Raw genomic sequence first — 18,514 nt, forward strand, 5'->3', positions numbered from 1 at the left:
TTCTGTGCATTGATTTTATATCCTGCCACTTTACTGAATTCCTGTATGAGTTCTAGCAGTTTTGGGGTGGAGTCTTTGGGGTTTTCCACATCAAGTATCATATCATCTGCAAAGAGTGAGAGTTTGACTTCTTCTCTGCCGATTTGGAAGCCTTTGATTTGTTTTTGTTGTCTGATTGTTGTGGCTAGGACTTCTAATACTATGTTGAATAGCAGTGGTGATAGTGGACATCCCTGCCACATTCCTGACCTTAGGGGGAATGCTCTGTTTTTCCCCACTGATAATGATATTCGCTGTGGGTTTTTCATAGATGGCTTTTATGATATTGAGGTATGGACCCTCTATGCCTATACTCTGAAGAGTTTTGATCAAGAAAGGATGCTGTACTTTGTCAAATGCTTTTTCTGCATCTATTGAATGGATCATATGGTTCTTGTTCTTTCATTTATTAATATATTGTATCACATTGATTGATTTGCAGATGTTGAACCAACCTTGCAACCCAGGGATAAATCCCACTTGGTCCTGGTGAATAATCCTTTCAATGTACTGTTGGATCCTATTGGCTAGTATTTTGGTGAGAATTTTTGCATCCATGTTCATCAAGGATATTGGTCTGTAATTCTCCTTTCAGATGGGGTCTTTGTCTGGTTTTGGGATCAAGATAATGCTGGCCTCATAAAACGAGTTTGGAAGTTTTCCTTCCATTTCTATTTTTTGGAACAGTTTCAGAAGAATAGGTATTAATTCTTCTTGAAATGTTTGGTAGAATTCCCCTGGGAAGCCATCTGGCCCTGGGCTTTTGTTTTTTGGGAGATTTTTGATGATTGCTTCAATTTCCTTAATGGTTATATGTCTGTTCAGGTTTTCTATTTCTTCCTGGTTCAGTTTTAGTAGTTGATATATCTCTAGGAATGCATCCATTTCTTCCACGTTATCTAATTTGCTGGCATAGAGTTGCTCATAATATGTTCTTATAATTGTTTGTATTTCTTTGGTGTTGGTTGTGATCTCGCCTCTTTCATTCATGATTTTATTTGTTTGGGTCATTTCTCTTTTCTTTTTGATAAGTCTGGCCAGGGCTTTATCAATCTTGTTAATTCTTTCAAAGAACCAGCTCCTAGTTTTCATTGATCTGTTCTACTGTTCTTTTGGTTTCTATTTCTTTGATTTCTGCTCTGATCTTTATTATTTCTCTTTTCCTGCTGGGTTTAGGCTTTATTTGCTGTTCTTTCTCCAGCTCCTTTAGGTGTAGGGTTAGGTTGTGTATTTGAGACCTTTCTTGTTTCTTGAGAAAGGCTTGTATTGCTATATACTTTCCTCTTAGGACTGCCTTTGCTGTATCCCAAAGATTTTGAACAGCTGTGTTTTCATTTTCATTTGTTTCCATGAATTTTTGAATTCTTCTTTAATTTCCTGGTTGACCCATTCATTCTTTAGTAGGATGCTCTTTAGCCTCCATGTATTTGAGTTCTTTCCGACTTTCCTCTTGTGACTGAATTCTAGTTTCAAGAAGCACTGTGGTCTGAAAATATGCAGGGAATGATCCCAATCTTTTGGTACCAGTTGAGACCTGATTTGTGACCTAGGATGTCATTTATTCTGGAGAATGTTCCATGGGCACTACAGAAGAATGTGTATTCTGTTGCTTTGGGATGGAATGTTCTGAATAGATCTGTGAAGTCCATTTGGTCCAGTGTGTCATTTAAGGTCTTTATTTCCTTGTTGATCTTCTGCTTAGATGATCTGTCCATTTCAGTGAGGGGGGTGTTAAAGTCCCCCACTATTATTGTATTGTTGTTGATGTGTTTCTTTGCTTTTGTTATTAATTGCCTTATATAATTGGCCGCTCCCATGTTAGGGGCATAGATATTTAAAACAATTGTTAGATCTTCTTGTTGGATAGACCCTTTAAGTAGGATATAATGTCCTTCCTCATCTCTTATTACAGTCTTTGGTTTAAAATCTAATTTTTCTGATATAAGGATTGCCACCCCAGCTTTCTTTTGGTGTCCATTAGCATGGTAAATGGTTTTCCACCCCCTCACTTTCAATCTGGGGGTGGCTTCGGTCTAAAATGAGTCTCTTGCAGACAGCATATCGATGGGTCTTGTTTTCCAATCCAATCTGATAGCCTGTGTCTTTTAATTGGGGCATTGAGCCCATTTACATTCAGGGTAACTATTGAAAGATAGGAATTTAGTGCCATTGTATTGCCTGTAAGGTGACTGTTACTGTATATTGTCTGTGTTCCTTTCTGGTCTGTGTTGTTTTTAGGCTCTCTCTTTGCTTAGAGGACCCCTTTCAAGATTTCTTATAGGGCTGGTTTTGTGTTTGCAAATTCCTTTGGTATTTGTTTGTCCTGGAAGCTTTTTATCTCACCTTCAATTTTCAGTGACAGCCTAGCTGGATATAGTATTCTTGGCTGCATGTTTTTCTCATTTAGTGCTCTGAATACCTCATGCCAGTCCTTTCTGGCCTGCCAGGTCTCTGTGGATAGGTCTGTTGCCAATCTAATGTTTCTACCACTGTGGGTTACATATCTCTTCTCCCAAGCTGCTTTCAGGATTTTCTCTTTGTCTCTGAGACTCGTAAATTTTACTGTTAGATGTCGGGGTGTTGACCTATTTTTGTTGATTTTGAGAGGGGTTCTCTGTGCCTCCTGGAGTTTGATCCCTGTTTCCTTCCCCCAATTAGGGAAGTTCTCTGCTATCATTTGCTCCAATATACCTTCTGTCCCTCTTTGTCTTTCTTCTTCTTCTGGGTTCCCAATTATTCTAATGTTGTTTTGTCTTATGGTATCGCTTATCTCTTGAATTCTGCCCTCGTGATCCAGTAGTTGTTTATCTCTCTTTTTCTCAGCTTCTTTATGACCGAGAGTTTCTATCTCTGGCACACGACCAAGTCTCCAAACCCAGCAGATCCCTGCAGTGTGCTCCCACGCCGCTCCTCCCGGGGGAGGAAGGGGAGTCTCCCTGGATGCCGCTTGTTGGGTCCCTGCTGGAAGAGCAGTGGCCTGACTGTGCCGCGGATCACGGTTTATGGCAACCCCGAGCTGAGAGCCCACTCCTCAGCTCCGTCTCTGCAGCCGGCTTCCCCACTCCAATACATGGGAGCTCTGACATACTCAGGCACCCCTGGTCTTTCTGTGATGCCAAGAGTCCTGAGACCACACTGTCCCTGTGAGGGTTCCATCCCCTGCTTAGCCACTGGAGTGACGTCCCTCAGCGGAGCAGATTTCTAAAAGTTCTGATTTTGTGGCCCGCTGCTCTATCACTTGCCAGAAGCAGCCAATGGAGGCCCCCTCCCCCACCGTCTATCCTCCCGAATATCGCCTCGGATTCACTTCTCCGCACGTCCTACCTTCCAGAAAGTGGTCGCTTTTTGGTTCAGAGAGTTGTTGCTATTATTTTCTTCAATCTCCTGTTGGGTTCGTAGGTGTTCAGAATGGTTTGATCCCTATCCAGCTGAATTCCTGGGACTGGAGGAAATCCAGGTCTCCTACTCCTCCGCCATCTTACCCCTCCCCTGCAGGTACCCACAATTTACAGAATAAAAACTCAACTCCTCAGTATGATATTCAAGGGTCTCAAAAATCAAATCCCATCCTATCTGTCCAGCCTTGCATAAAATCCCCTGGACGGTCTAAGTTCCAACCACAGAAGAAGTGCCCCATCCTGATCTTGTAATGTCATTTTACTCTCCCATGTCTTTCTGATTTTTGTACCCTTACATTACATTGTTCTTTCCACCCAACTCTTGCTTAATATTTAAGAGCATGGACTTCGGAATCCAACATCGTGGATTCAAGAATTCAAATTCTGGTTCTTCCTGACTAGCAAGGCAACTCTGGACAAGTTTCGTCTTGTGTAAACTTATATTAGACACTAATGTATTGGGCGATTGTGTATTATAATTAGATAATGAGTTGAAAATTAATTAATGAATGGTTAATGAATGAACCTAGTACATGGTAATGCTTTTTTTAAAAAAAGCGGAGGCTATTACTATAATTAACAGTGTAAAACGAATCTTTTTTATTTTATGATAATATATTTATCTTGCTCAGCGGTTAGGTCATGAGTTCCCTGGTAGCAAGAGTTGTCATAATCTGCACTGTCTGTCACTTAAACCAGGCATTCAGTAAATGGCAGTGGAATGCATGTTCGGATTAATATTCAAAGCTCAGGTTAAACTATCACAGTTTTAACATACTTGACTAGTCTGCTCTGATACCCTAGGCAGAATTAACAGCTCCTTCCTCTCGGAGCTGCTAATGCTTCCATATGCCTCTTATTTCAATTTGGCTTGTTATGAGTTGTTTATATGCTGTTTTCCAATTATTTACATGCCATGCACTTAAACGTCCCTCAATAAAATATTAGATATATTCTTGAAAATGTATTTTTTTCATCTTGTTAGCCCAGCCACCCTTTCTTGAACTTAAAACTATCCTTAAACCTAAAAGCAGAATCTGGGCCAGAATAGATGCTCACTTAACACTGGCTAAATTATGCTGAAAACCTCAAATCATCTTTCCTAGCTGTAGGGACTCAACAGTATCATGTCTGTACTTGCAGGGCAAAGTAAGGTGGGGACTGGGAAGTGGCAAACTGCTGTGCACAGCCGAGCAGGGTTGTCCTTGACCCCACAGGACAGCTGGGCTCAACATGAGAGAAGAGCTTTCACTTTTGATCTTCAAGATAACATTTTAAAATATAAAGCCAAAAGAATTTGAGATAACATGCATGCTTTCCTTCAGAACACACCATATGGAATCTGAGGCCCTTGGATTAAGAACTGTTAAGTCCTACTCACTAAATAAAGACTGCTAGTCTCCTGGATAACCAACACAGAGGGATATAGAACATAAAGCATGGATAAGAGTAAAACTTATTCTGGAAAAAAATAGCAAGAATTAGCCCAGAAAGCCTAGCCCCTTGTCCCCAGCAGTCCAAATCATACTAATTTCCACTTCTAGTTCACTCCCTACACCATCACGAAGTATTAATTGCCCCAGCTCCCTGATAAGGTAGTTGGGTGGATGACAACAGTGGCAACCCCATTTGAATGACAATTTGTGATTTCTGGGGCTACCTACTCATTCCTGCAGGTAGCCAGCTGAGATGGTGGGGGTTTAGTAAGGTCCCAGTAGAGGAGGTACAGCAAACTCTACCTGTGCAGAAATGAGAAGGAAAAAAACCCTGGATTCCATTGTATCTGGGGTCATACCTGCCCTCTCAGTGGGTCTTCAGTTGAAGTTCCTTCTGGTCCAGGAAGAATTTAGTAGCTATATCAGTGTATTCTCCCTCAACCTTCCACCCCACAATCACATCTCTGAACAACCACCTGGTTTCTTCTGCATAAAATCTTATCCCAGAACTGAGCCACCAAAATGGATTATTTTATTATGTAGTTGAAAACAGGACCAGACCCTATGATGCCTGCTGGGATGATGACACTTCCAGAGTCTCTCTGTTCCTGCAATCCTCAGTGCTTTCCATAAAGGTAATCAGACTAGAAAGGATGACAGAAAAGAAAACTCTAGGGCCATGCAAATCTTTGTGATAAAATACTCATGTGGATCATGGGTATGTGTTTGAGAAGAGGCATGATTTGCCCAGCCACATCACCTTGGTTTCGAGATTACATTAAAGTATGTAATCCTGGGAAGATATACAACATACAGCCTGAATATATAAGAGACTGCATTGCTAATCTCATATAATTTAACACAAATTGTATAAGCTTGTATATAAAAGGTTATCAAGAATTCCTGTGTGGTTCATTTGTGTCTCAGTTTCTCCAGCATTGTGGTTGGGGTACTTCTGTTGGATGGCAAGTAAAAGAAAAATCAAGAAACTTTATTTTTAAGACTTCCTCCCAAGCCCATAAAAATGTCAATAGAGGAAGTAGAAAGGAGATCAAACTGTGAGGAAGGAGGAAGGAGAGAGAGAGAGAGAGATACACAAAATCAGCTCATGAATCCTTTCCTTGTATTGATCTTAAGCTGGCCGAAATTCACAGTGGGTGGGTATTATTAAACCTATATGTTGTCTGGAAACCCGGCATCCAGGTGAGCACAGGGCTCACTGCACTGAGAGAGGAGGGTCATATAAAAAGCATATGAGATGGGGGAAGAGACAATTCAGGAGCTCAACATTCCACAGTAGCAGGACCTCTGCTGCTTGTGTTTGAGTTTATTTTCATTTAGTTTCCCAGCCGACTGGGCTAAGCTCCAATAGGTGATGTGTCCACAAAGAATATGGCAGTTTGACCAACAAAGGATTTGACCTGTGAGGGCAGCAACCAGGATTTTCAGGGATTGCCAGTGTTCAGCTCATTCTCTATATTTCTGACCAAGAGCCATGCCCACAGGGCAGCCAAAGAGGAAATGGGCTAACTGGGATGAGAAGAAAGACTTGTGATAATAAATATAAGGCCATAAATTGTGAGAATTTGAATAGGCCTTAGATCTTGCTGAATGCCTGCCCCCACTCCTTTGTAGAGTGACCATAATCTCTGATTGCTTGGAACGGCTTCCATTACAACCAGCTGCTCTGGCATAGTTGGCACAGTTATTAACAGCACCTCCTTTCACCTTCAGACATGTCCAACAAATTATCTAGGCACCCATTCATTTGGCAAATCAGGAATCTGAGGTCTGAAGAAAAAAGGGGAATTAGTGGCAATGGGTATAGATTTGAAATAAGTCATAAGTTGGTTTGCTATGGTCAACAAGAAAAAAACCAAAACACAACCCAATCTTCACACATGACATTACCTATTTCTCTACCTCTCTGACAAAATTATAAACTGTTCAAGGTGAAAATCTGTGTCTTAGCCTCGTACTTCCCAATGCCAAGCACATACCAGGCACTTAATATCTGTTTGACTATTAAACTTATTAACATACTTTCATGTGCATTATCCCATTTGATTCTCCACTGGCACCATATGATGGAGAATACTGAATAAAGATGAGAAAACTGAAAGTCTAAGATATTAAATGCTAAGGAAGTTAAGAGCAAAACCACTAAAACCCAGGTCTTCAATGCTTCTTTCCATTACATTATACTCAGTGTTAGAAGGAGTCTAAATGTAGAGAGAATGTTTGCTTAGAGGAATGGAGCCCGGAAGAGCCAAGGAAAATGTGGTAGGCAGAGGAACATCTCTGTGGGCTCAGAGATTTGACTACTGGACCAACAAAATTGTTTTTCGGGGCCCTGTATTTCTTCCAATATGGCTGCTCCTTTGAAAAAAGGAAGCACATCATGTGCCGGCAGCGGGTTGGAAAGGGGAGGTCTGGACATAGCCCAGGATGCTATGAGGGCAGAGATTCAAAGTGGATGAGTGAAAGCCAAACTGAATGGACCTACAGTGCAGCAGTTAGCTTGGGTCAAGCTACCAAGGGTTTTCCCCTCACAAGGACTTCCATAACACATACCCAGGGCCCCATTCAAAAAGGGATCAAGCCTGGCATTTTCCTGGCTGTTTACTGAAAAAAAAATTAAAGCTTAGCATTTTGAAAAAATGTATTTCTTGGAGACAAATATATTTTGGCCCAACCCACATCCCACTAGAACTTACCACACAAAGTTTCCAGTTCCATCCCCAGGCCACAACACCACTGTACCATGAAGGGTGATATTTTATTTATTTAATTTCTTTTTTTTTTTAATTCTCCCATTCTAGCTCCTTTAGCAATCAGTTGGTTTGTATTCTTTTGTCTTGACATTGTTCCCTTTCCTTGCACCCATTAAGTCAGTGCACTGTTTGCTTATTTTCACGAAAAAAAATTTTTTTTTCCAGTAATGAAATAAACTTACCTGACTTGGAGCTATAAATGCCCCCAGGGATCATCGGGAGTCTCCTTGAGTTCTTCCTCACCCAGATGTCATCACCATTCAATCGACCATAGGCTACCCTAGAAAAGATGTGCACTCTTATTCAAGTGGGAGGCAACCAAGGGTGGACTGTGGCTTCTCTCTCCTCTTCCCCACCCCCGATCCCCAATCTAGCAATGCAGTGTACAATTATTAGAAATAACAAGAAAAGAATCCTAATAAAATCTCACACCATGACTCAAATTACAATTTTCAACAACTGGTAGTAAGCCCATCTTTCATCTTCATGAAGGCAACAAAGAACAGAGTCTCTGTGGTATTCCTCCTGGGCAGTAGAGGGCACCGTGGGCACACACTGGAAGTCGGCCTTTTGTGCCTCAGGAATCTGACCACAGTTAATAGGAATATACCGTGTGGTTGCTGTTGCCACAAATGCATCTTCCACATCAAGTGGCCTTATGGTTCATCTTGCTGCCATGATTCCAAGGAAGCAATAACAATGACAACAATAAAAGCTGACTGTTCTTCTATTTTCTTCTTTCAAAAGCAGTCTACTTTGGTGGTGAGGGAATCTGGAAACACAGACTTTCATTCAAATCCTGAGTTGGCTCCTTTCTGGTTGTATGACCTTGTGTCTGAACTTCTCTAAGTTTCCTCATTTGGAAAGTGGAAATGGCAATACTTATGAACTGGATCGTTGTGAAGATCAAATGAGATCATGCAGATGGGTGCCTTTGGCATATAAACACCAATCCGTGGTTTGGATACTATAACAACTGTTGTTGTTATAGTTGTTTTACAATGTAATCAGGTGTGTGGATGACCATGCCCAAGCCTAGACTCTTCCATGTTCTCTGAGGCCCAGCCTTCTTACTGTCTCTTATTTAATACTTTGCCCACCAAGTGACACAAGGGTTTCATTAGCACTAGCAACTTTCCCATGAGTGGTGTGAGAGAACTGCTGCTGGGCAGACATGGCATCTCACCAAAGAAGGCAATGCTTACTCAGCTTGGCCTCTCAGGATTATTTTGAGAGGGCAGGGATAATCCAAGCACAGGGACTCAGAATTCAGAGTCAACACATATAATTATGTGGTGCTTCACTAGGGATAACATGTACAGGTGTGCAGGTGTGTATTGCATGGTAGTCTATCAAAAACCACAGCTACAGTATCAAATCTGACCTGCTGCCTATTTTCATAAATAAGGTTTTATTGGAATATGACCACGTCCACTCATCTACCTATTGTTTATGGCCACTTTTGTGCTGCAATGTAGAGCTGAGAAGCTGCAACAGAAACCGTATGGCTCTCGATGCCTAAAATATTTATTACCTGACTCTTTACAGAATGTTTGCAGACTCTTGTGCTTTTAATCTTTGGACCTAGTACCTTGTACGTAATAGAGGCTCACTGGTAGATGCTCATGCTGAACAAGTGAATGAATGAATGAAGACTCGAATACCAACTCAAAAGAGCCAAGCATTAATGATAAAGAAATTGGAATGGAGAAGATTGAAAGGAATAATAATAATAAAAAAAAAACCTTGAAATAAGGAAACTTCAAATCTAGTTCCCACTCTGCCCTTATTATTGTGTGGCCCTAGATCAATCACTGCCTATCTCTGTATCTCAGTTTGCTTGTCTATGAAATGGGAACCCTAAGCACATTTTATCAGGGCTATACTGTGAAATAAAGTGAAATCACAAATGTAAAAGCATCCTGCCCAGTTTCTGGCACATAATAGAAGCTAATCAAACGTTAGAAGAAAAAGCAAGGATAAGAAGAAATCCTTTGCTTCTGAATAAAGTATCTTCCCTGTCACAGAGGAGTAAACAGAGTAATTCATACATTCAATTGGCAGATGTCACGGAAAAAGCTTCAAGGAGCATACACAAAGACTCCCAGGCTAGTTTGTGTTCAAACAAACCAGACAGCCAGCCCACAGCCTGAGCCAGGAGCCAAATATTTCAGACACGATCAGGGCTGGCTGCTCTAAGCTGAGCTGTTCCGCAGGCGACTAGAGCCAGGCCACAGGAAGTCCTTGGTGTCAGCTCTCTAGAATCTAGTGAGCCTGTGGCATTTTCTTATCTTCTATGTAGATCATTACTCAGATAAGGGATGTGGGGAGAAAGAAAGGGGGGGGTCTCCTTTTATAAAGGCTGCTACTATCCCAGCTAAATAAAAACATACAGCTGTTTGGGGACTGCCAGAAGTAAAGTCTGCAGACCAACATGCCTTTTGTTTCCACTTTCTTCTGGGGTGGGGCTGCGGGGGTGGGTGGGATGGGGAGTCTATGATGTTGACCTTGGGGGATGCTTTGCCACACCTCCACCCAGATCCCATTTTATGGTGTGTGGAGTTTTATGGACCAATTTAACATGGGAGAGGAGACGAGAAGGCTGATGTGTGAACTGAAGTTGAAGAGACATAAATTCAAAGGAAAATTATTCCAGAATTATAAGCCCTGCTTACCAGTGTCCAAGGGTAATAGCCACTGTTCAGCAGCAGGGGCTGGACTTCCAAAGTTATTTCAGGGGCCATTTGTAGGACAAGCACCTTTTCATTTCATTTGGATGGGTAATTATTTCCAAATGGGGTCTCCTAAATATGTTGGGACCCAGCCAAAGTCCCTAAATTGTGGAAGCCTTGAATACCCAACTACTCTTTTCCCAGGACAGTTCATTCAGGAAGTCTAAAATCTGACAGAAAATGATTTATACTTTATCTGCACAAAATACAACCAGACCCACTGTTTGGTTTGAACTTGAGACCTGAGGAAATTTCTAAAAACCTTTTGATTATGAGGTATTGGCTAGGACATAACAAAGCCAAATTCCAAAGTTCCCACAGGATATGAAGCAGGAAAAAAAAAAAAAAAAGGATGTTTCCATGAAGACCTAAAACCCTGGTCTTACACATTGCTCTGTTTGTAACAATAGCTCAGGAACACATGTGGATGTTTTTGCCCAGAACTACAGAAAGAGCAGAAAACAAAAGGGCTGACTGAGGCAGAACCGATCCAGCCATCTGCATACACAGTAGTTCTTTCTTGGTCATGTTTCTAAACATCTGGGAAGAGAAATACCTAAGAGCTTCTAGGATCACAATGAGGAACTGGAAAGTCAGTCTGAAGTCCCCCAAGCATCATCCCAACACAGTCCCTCCCCAGAATACCTGTTGCCTGTGACTGTGTACCGCTGGCTTTTCCAAGGTCCTTTCTTGTAGGCATCTGATTTCCGCTGATTTTTCAACAACAGTCCCACCAGTTTCTCCAAACATAACATCCCTCAAATTCCCCATGCAAAAAACATCATCATCAATACTCTCAAAAGCTATGAGAAGCCCTGTCCCTTCATGTCTGTTGGCTGCTGCTTGACAATGTCTGGCAGCCCTCATTCAAAATGAATAGTGGAGCTGCTGAAAACCTAGACAGTAAGAAGACTCTTGTGGGTGTTACCATAGCCTCAAGCCTGACTTGGAAAGCTCTCTGGAAAGGCCCTTTCTTTCCCAAATTCTTGGTTTTAGGTTTTTGTTCAAGAGATGTGAAGAATATTTTGTCATTATCTGAGGTGTTGGCTTATGTAGACACAAGTATATATATTTTTTCAATCAGCATTTATCTCCATGCAGTCATGAATTTTTCAACCAAAGCCAAGTGAAATGCTCTTCTGTTTATCAGTGTTTAAGTTACAGGTTGGAAAACATTCAAAGAACTTGAAATTCAAGCTGATGAGACAGATGAGAGGACAGGACAGGTATGTGACCATTGGCAGTCATCCAAAATAGGATATTCTTCTCTATATGAGGTGTTGGGATCCATTAATAAACTGCAGAAGGAATTGTTGGAGTCTACAAGATTAGGGTAGAAGCTCCTAAGTCAGTGTAAGTCATTGATAATATCCTAGATTTTAGGTTCTGTGGTTAATCCATAGCTGTTCTTTATTTTAGAGATAAAAACATAACGTAAAAGGGGCAATGCATAGACCAATGATAGTGGTAGAACATGAAACAATGGTTGTTATGAACCTAACTTGTATTGACTGTATTTTCTTATTTACTGTATTCTTGATGCTCTGGCATTTAAAGTCTCGATCCTGGAGATACTGCTCCTCTCAGGGCTAGCTAATTTCTAGAGATAGCAAATGACTCCCCTATGAGCATGCCTTTGATGGACAAACCAAACAATCCCGATCCCACATCCCCAACTCCCACACACCAAGCCAATATGCCTCCTCCCTAAATTACCCAAGGGCCAGGTTCTGGACAATTAGGGACCAGCCCTATAACCCGGAACCTGCCAAAAACATTTAAGTTATCTAGTCCCAAACTGACTCAGCATACCTACCCTTGTAGCCTTGTCCATTCCTTACCACAGAATTTTTTTTTTTAACGATTTATTTGAGAGAGAGAGAGAAAGAGGGAGTGCACGCACACGAGCAGGGGGAGGGGCAGAGGGAGAGGGAGAATCTCAAGCAGACTCCCTGCTGAGTGTGAAGCCTGACATGGGGCTCGATCCCAGAACCCTGAGATCATGACGTGAGCTGAAATCAAGAGTTGGTACACTTAACTGACTGCGCAACCCAGGTGCCCCCCTCCCCCACCCAGAATTTCAATAAAGGATCTGGGCCATATCCTTTCCTCTCCCCCCGTGTTTCCTGGCCAATCTGGGTGCCTCCCCATGTGGCCCTGCATAGCATCCTCTGTCTCCCATTTCTAAGGATCTTCAAGTGTAAACTCCTTCCTTCCTGACAATAATTTCCATGTCTGCATATCTTTTCATACTTCATTAAAACACATCCTGGGCATATTTTTAGAACACAATTTTATGCATTGGAAACAAAATTAAATAAAAACCAAGAGCAGAATGAGTTGGGAGGGGAAGTCCATTGGATACCCAGTGCAATAAGGGCCAGGTAATAAGCAGTAAGAAGGCATCTTTAGTACAAAAGAGAAAATGCAGCTGAGCCAACAGAAGCCATGCTTCTCAAGGTTGCAGTGACTACGGGGAAGGGGCAAAGAAAGGCCAGAAAGAAAGATGGGTGGAAGAGAATAGATTTTCCATCATGAACACTTAAAAGGTTTCCCAACCTGAGCCATTGGGTATTCCAAGTGAGAACAATTAAAAGAAAGAGGAGGAGGAGATAAGGGAGGAAGAGATAAGGGGGGGGGAGTGTCCCAGGTAAGAAGTGCCATTCAATTCTTCACTCTGAGGCACCCCTCTGGTTTGTGCCTCAGCTTCAGCACACAGTAGGAGTGCTTAGATAGGAAGAACATTGTTGCCTGGGTGATGTCTCTGGGCCTTCTGTCCAACTCTGATGTGCTGACCCAGTTAACTGGATGTCTACAATGGACTCTGCAGGCCCCAGTGAAATTCTTCGTTGATTCTAAAGTCACCACGAGATACCTATTGTCACAGCACATACATGCTCCCTGGATTCTCTAACACTTTAAGGAAGCAAATTTTCCTGCAGTTTGAAAGAGCTATGCGTGTAAAAAAATTATTTATCCTTGCATTTTCTTTCCCCATATTTGTTTCCCTTTTCTAGGAATATACTATAGGAGACTGGCCCAGAGGATTTCTGAATGGTGCTCAGGTATAGTTCTCTTTCTGTTCTTTCTGAACCAGTCACCTACATGGACCTCTGTGGAGTATTGAATGGGAGGTTCTAAGAAATAATAAAGACTTTCTAAAAAATCAGACTCCTTAACATAGAATTTCTGGAATAAAAATCTGCTTCAGAGAAATGTGGTCCAACTTGAACCCATTATGTAACAATAGGAGATAAAGTCATGCTTTCTGCATGGTCATGGTGTGGGGATGAGAGATGATATGCAAATTAATTATTTTTTTGTAAATCAATTTCTATTTTGAGCCCACATTCTAATAAAGTGGCAGAAAACCAGTCTCAGCTCAGGAATTCAGTCCCCCATCTGCCTTTCACAGAGGGGGTCTAAGTTGCTAGGAGGTTTCCACAGGGCCAAGGCATTGCTGAGGTGATGGTTCTGCCCATGCTAGTCTCCTTAGAGATGCCCATGGCCCTCCTGCTACTAATCTGCACAGGTTGTCCTCATTCAGAACCATTGGCCTGGTTCTCTCTTTACTGCTTCTGGGTCCCTCTCAGTGGGATTTTTCTGTGGCATCTAAATCACACTACACATTGAGAAACTCAAGCAGTCTGTCTAAAGTTCTATCAGCCTAGAGACATTTGAGGGCTTGCTGCCCTCCAAAAACGTGCTCCAGAAGTGAGACACAGGACCCTTTGCTCTCAAATGCAACACATTTACCTGAAGTCTTTCTTTTTTACTCATACTGCATTTAACCCAAGAAGCCTAGCACAGAGCTCCTATTACTCCGGGAATGGCCAGCGTCCATGTGCTTGATACATCCTCCCTTATTTTCCTCCTCCCCATCCTAAGGGCTCTTGTGAGTCTAAGGAATAAAGAAGTGTGGCTCTAGTCCTCAGATATTCTTTAAAATCTACTTTTACATTCATTTCCCCCAGTATCAGGCTTTGGGAATTCAAAAACCAGGGAAGAAAAGGTGCATAAAACTCATGTATTGAACAGTTGGAGGAAATAGTTGGTGAGAAAAACATCAAGGGGTAATGTTAAATAATGATGTAAAACTCATTGGTTAATATTATAAAACATAATACCACTAGCAAAAGTTCTGCCTTCAGGGACTGAGAATGGGCATACAGAAAGCCATGTTAGAACATGTCCTGTTCTCATTTTCTGAGAAGTTAAGAATTTGTTCTTGATGCTCAGAAAAAACTAGAAGGAAGCACTGAGGTTAAGCTCTAGATTATTTTTTCTGTCAATGTTAGACATATCATTACTTAACCCAAGCAAGTGCTGCGAAACGGGTTCTAAAAACCAGCTTCCTTCACATCAACAGATTCTTTCTCTTTCAGACTCTTTGATTCTCTTCCATAGACAGACAGACACACACACATCATCATCATCATCATCATCATCAACAGTACTCTAGGTGGCAAAGTAAACCACCAGGGCGATTTGACAGCCTGTTTTCCAGCCAATTGACCATACAGCACACATCCCCTACTTGGTAGTAAAGCCGTATTTTCCACTTATTACACAGCTGTTGAGACACTTTAAAAGTAAGAATTACGGAAAAGATTGGCACATTGGCTAGGCCATTAAATGAGATGACCTCTGAGGTTGCTTGCCTACTCTTTTCATCATTCATAAGACAGAAAATGTCATTTCGGGAGACTATACTGTAGGCAGCCCTCAATTATTCACAGGCATATTAATTTTCCTAGATTTTTCCATCTTGATGAAATGAGCTTAGAGAAGGTTTTGCAGCCCTTGGTAACTTTTCCTACCACCTCCCCAAAAAGTTCTGGGGGGTGGGTGTCTCTCATCTGTTTCTCTCCATTGATTCACCATAAAGGACAATTCCCTAACACCTAACACCATTTGGCTAGAGACCCTCAAGATTTCGGCTCTGATATTATGATTTTCCTTTTATTTTAGTAATCAGAAATGTATTATAAACAAAAAAATTTTTAATGTATCCAATTCCATCTTCAAATATAATTGCTATTATCAGTTGGGTGCACATTCTTTCAAATTGCCTATGCTTATATAAACACATACACATAATGTATGTGTGTGTGTGTTGATTATGCATGTATACAAATGGAATTGTGGCAGACAATGTCCTTTGAACCCAATAGCCATGATCATCAAACTTCTACTTTCCAGCTACAAGAACCCCAATTTTTAAGACAGAGGGAAGAGATCTCTTTTTGCTGGTTTGAGGTTTTTGGTTTGCTTTATTCTTTTTTATTAAGGTATAACTCTCATACTGTAAAGTTTACAAATCTTGAGTCCAGTAAATGTTTATAATTGCATACAGTTGTATTCCCACTGCTCAGCTCGAGATACAAATTATGTCCATCACCCCAGGAGGCCTCATCATGCCCCTTCCCCCTAAAGGAGACCACTATTCTTCCTGATCTCTATAACCATAATTTCACTCTTCTTCAATTTCTTTTTTGTATTTTTTATTTTTTAAAGATTTTATGTATTTATTTGACAGAGAGAGACAGCTAGAGAAGCAGGCTCCCCTGCTGAGCAGAGAGCCCGATGCGGGGCTTGGTCCCAGGACCCCAGGATCATGACCTGAACCGAAGGCAGACACTCAACAACTGAGCCACCCAGGCGCCCCCACCTCTTCTTCAATTTCATATAAATTAAATAATGCTGCATATAATCTTTTGTGTCTGACTTCTGCTAGCATTTCTGTTGAGATTAATGCATGGTTTGTTGCATGATTCAGGAGTTCATTCTTTTTCACCACTGTGTGGTTTTTCGTTGAATGCATATACCACAACTTATCCATTCTCTTATTTATGAGCACCTGGAATGCTCCCAGTTTTGTGATACCATGAATAAAACTGCTCAGAACATTCCTTGACATATTTTGATGGGCATATGCTCTCATCTCTGTGGTTGTATCCCCAAGAGTAAAATTACTGGGTCATAGAGTATTTGTAAGTTTAGCTAGTAGCTATCACATAGGAATGCTCTGAAGTGGCAGAGCCAATTTACATTTCCGTCAGCAATGTATGAGAGTTCTATTTGCTCTGCACCCTCACCAGCACTTGCTATTGTCAATTTCTAAAATTTTAGCCATTCTGGTGAATATACAGTGGATTTTACTGTGGTTGTATTTGCATTTGAATTTTCTTCACGGACAAGGATGTTGAAAACTTTTCACATAAGCTTATTGGCCATGTGGATAGTCTCATTTCTGAGCTGTCTCAAAGTCTTTTGTCCGTTTTAATTGATTTGTCTTTTTTCTTTTTAGGTTGAAAGACTCTATCTTTTGGATCCTTTATCAGATATATGTATAATGAATATTTTCTCCCCATCTTTTTTCATACTCTTAATGATGTCTTTTGAGAAGCAGAAGTTTTTAATTTTAATGAGGTCCAAGTTATCAATCTTTTTTTTTTTAATGGCCTATGCTTTTGAGGGATGAGATCCTTGATTGCAGGGCAGCAGGCTCTTCTTCCAACCCTGGGGATCGATCATAATACTACTAAGTGGGCTATAGAACCCATTCTCCTTTGTATGATACTTTTGCAGGCTTCTGTGCAGTGAGGTGTGGCCATGTGCCACAGGTCTGGACTATGTGAAGTAAGGACAAATCTTGTAAGAGGTTTCTATGACAGATTTTCTTGCTAGGCGAAAGTACAGATTCATGAAAAGAAAGCCTATTCTCCTGCTCTCTTCAGCTTGGAAAATGAATGTGGAGACCTGTTATTTGGAGCAGCTACAATCATACTGTGACCATGAAAGAAAGGCCAAGAGAATCATGGTGCCATTAACCCAATATTCTGACATCATTGGTTATTAAACTAACCCTGTGGGGTGCCTGAGTGGCTCAGTCAGTTAAGCGTCTGCCTTCGGCTCAGGTCATGATCCCAGGGCCCTGGGTTTCAAGCCCCGCATTGGGCTCTCTGCTCAGCGGAGATCCTGCTTCTCCCTCTGCCTGCCACTCTGCCTATCTGTGCTCTCTCTCTATCTCTCTGTCAAATGAATAAATAAAATCTTAAAAATAAGTAACTAAATAAAATAAACTAACCCTGTAACAATTCCACCAGACTTCTTATCATATAATATCATAAGATGACTTTGCTATTTTAGATGTGGTCAGGAGTCTTCTATTTGCAGATCAGAATGTCCTTCCTAAGAAGGGATTCATGGTATACATATTGATCTTCAGGCTTGTTTTTTCTCTTACTGTATTATAGGCATCATTGTACACTCAGATATATTGCGGGGTTTTTTGTTTTTGTTTTGAAAGAGAGAGACAGCATGCACTCCTGTGGGGGTGGGGGGCAGAAGGAGAGGGAGAGAGAGAATCTTAAGCACAACCCTGAGATCATGACCTGAGCCAAAATCAAGAGTCCGACTGACTGAGCCACCCAGGTGCCCCACACTCAGGTACACTGTACCTTCAAATGTACATAGTATACTCAGATTTACTTCTATCTATTTAATGGTCACAGAGAATTCTGTCACAGGTGTACCATACATTATTTATCCTGTTTCCTGTTTTTGAACATTTAGATTGTTACCATACTATTATTATAAACAGTGCTGCAGGGGTGCCTGGGTGGCTCAGTCGGTTAAGCATCCAACTCTTGATTTTGGCTTAGGTCATGATCTCAGACTCATGAGATCGAGCCCTCATCAGGCTCGATGCTCAGGGGGGAGTCTGCTGGAGATTCTCTCCTACTTCCCCTCTCCCTGCTCTCTCTCTCTAAAAATAAATAAATCTTTAAAAAATAAAACAATGATATAATTTGTACGGACATGTTTGCATATGGAGTTTGGCATACTGATAGGATTCATTCTTTGAAATGGAATTGCTGGGTTGTCTATACATTTAAATTTGAATATACACTGGCTTCTAAAAATGTCATTACAATTCAGATTTCCACCAGTTATATAATAGAAAACCTACTTTCCCCACATGGATAACAGCTTAGCATGTTCCTAATTTTTAAAGCTTTTTAAAATCAACTTTATGGACAGAAAATTGTATTTTGTTGCGTAAACATATATTTTTAAATTGCTAATAAATTTGCAAATGTTTCCCTACCTTTTACTATTTGCATGTGTGA

Source organism: Neomonachus schauinslandi, chromosome 15 (assembly GCF_002201575.2).
Source record: "Neomonachus schauinslandi chromosome 15, ASM220157v2, whole genome shotgun sequence".
Taxonomy (NCBI): domain Eukaryota; kingdom Metazoa; phylum Chordata; class Mammalia; order Carnivora; family Phocidae; genus Neomonachus; species Neomonachus schauinslandi.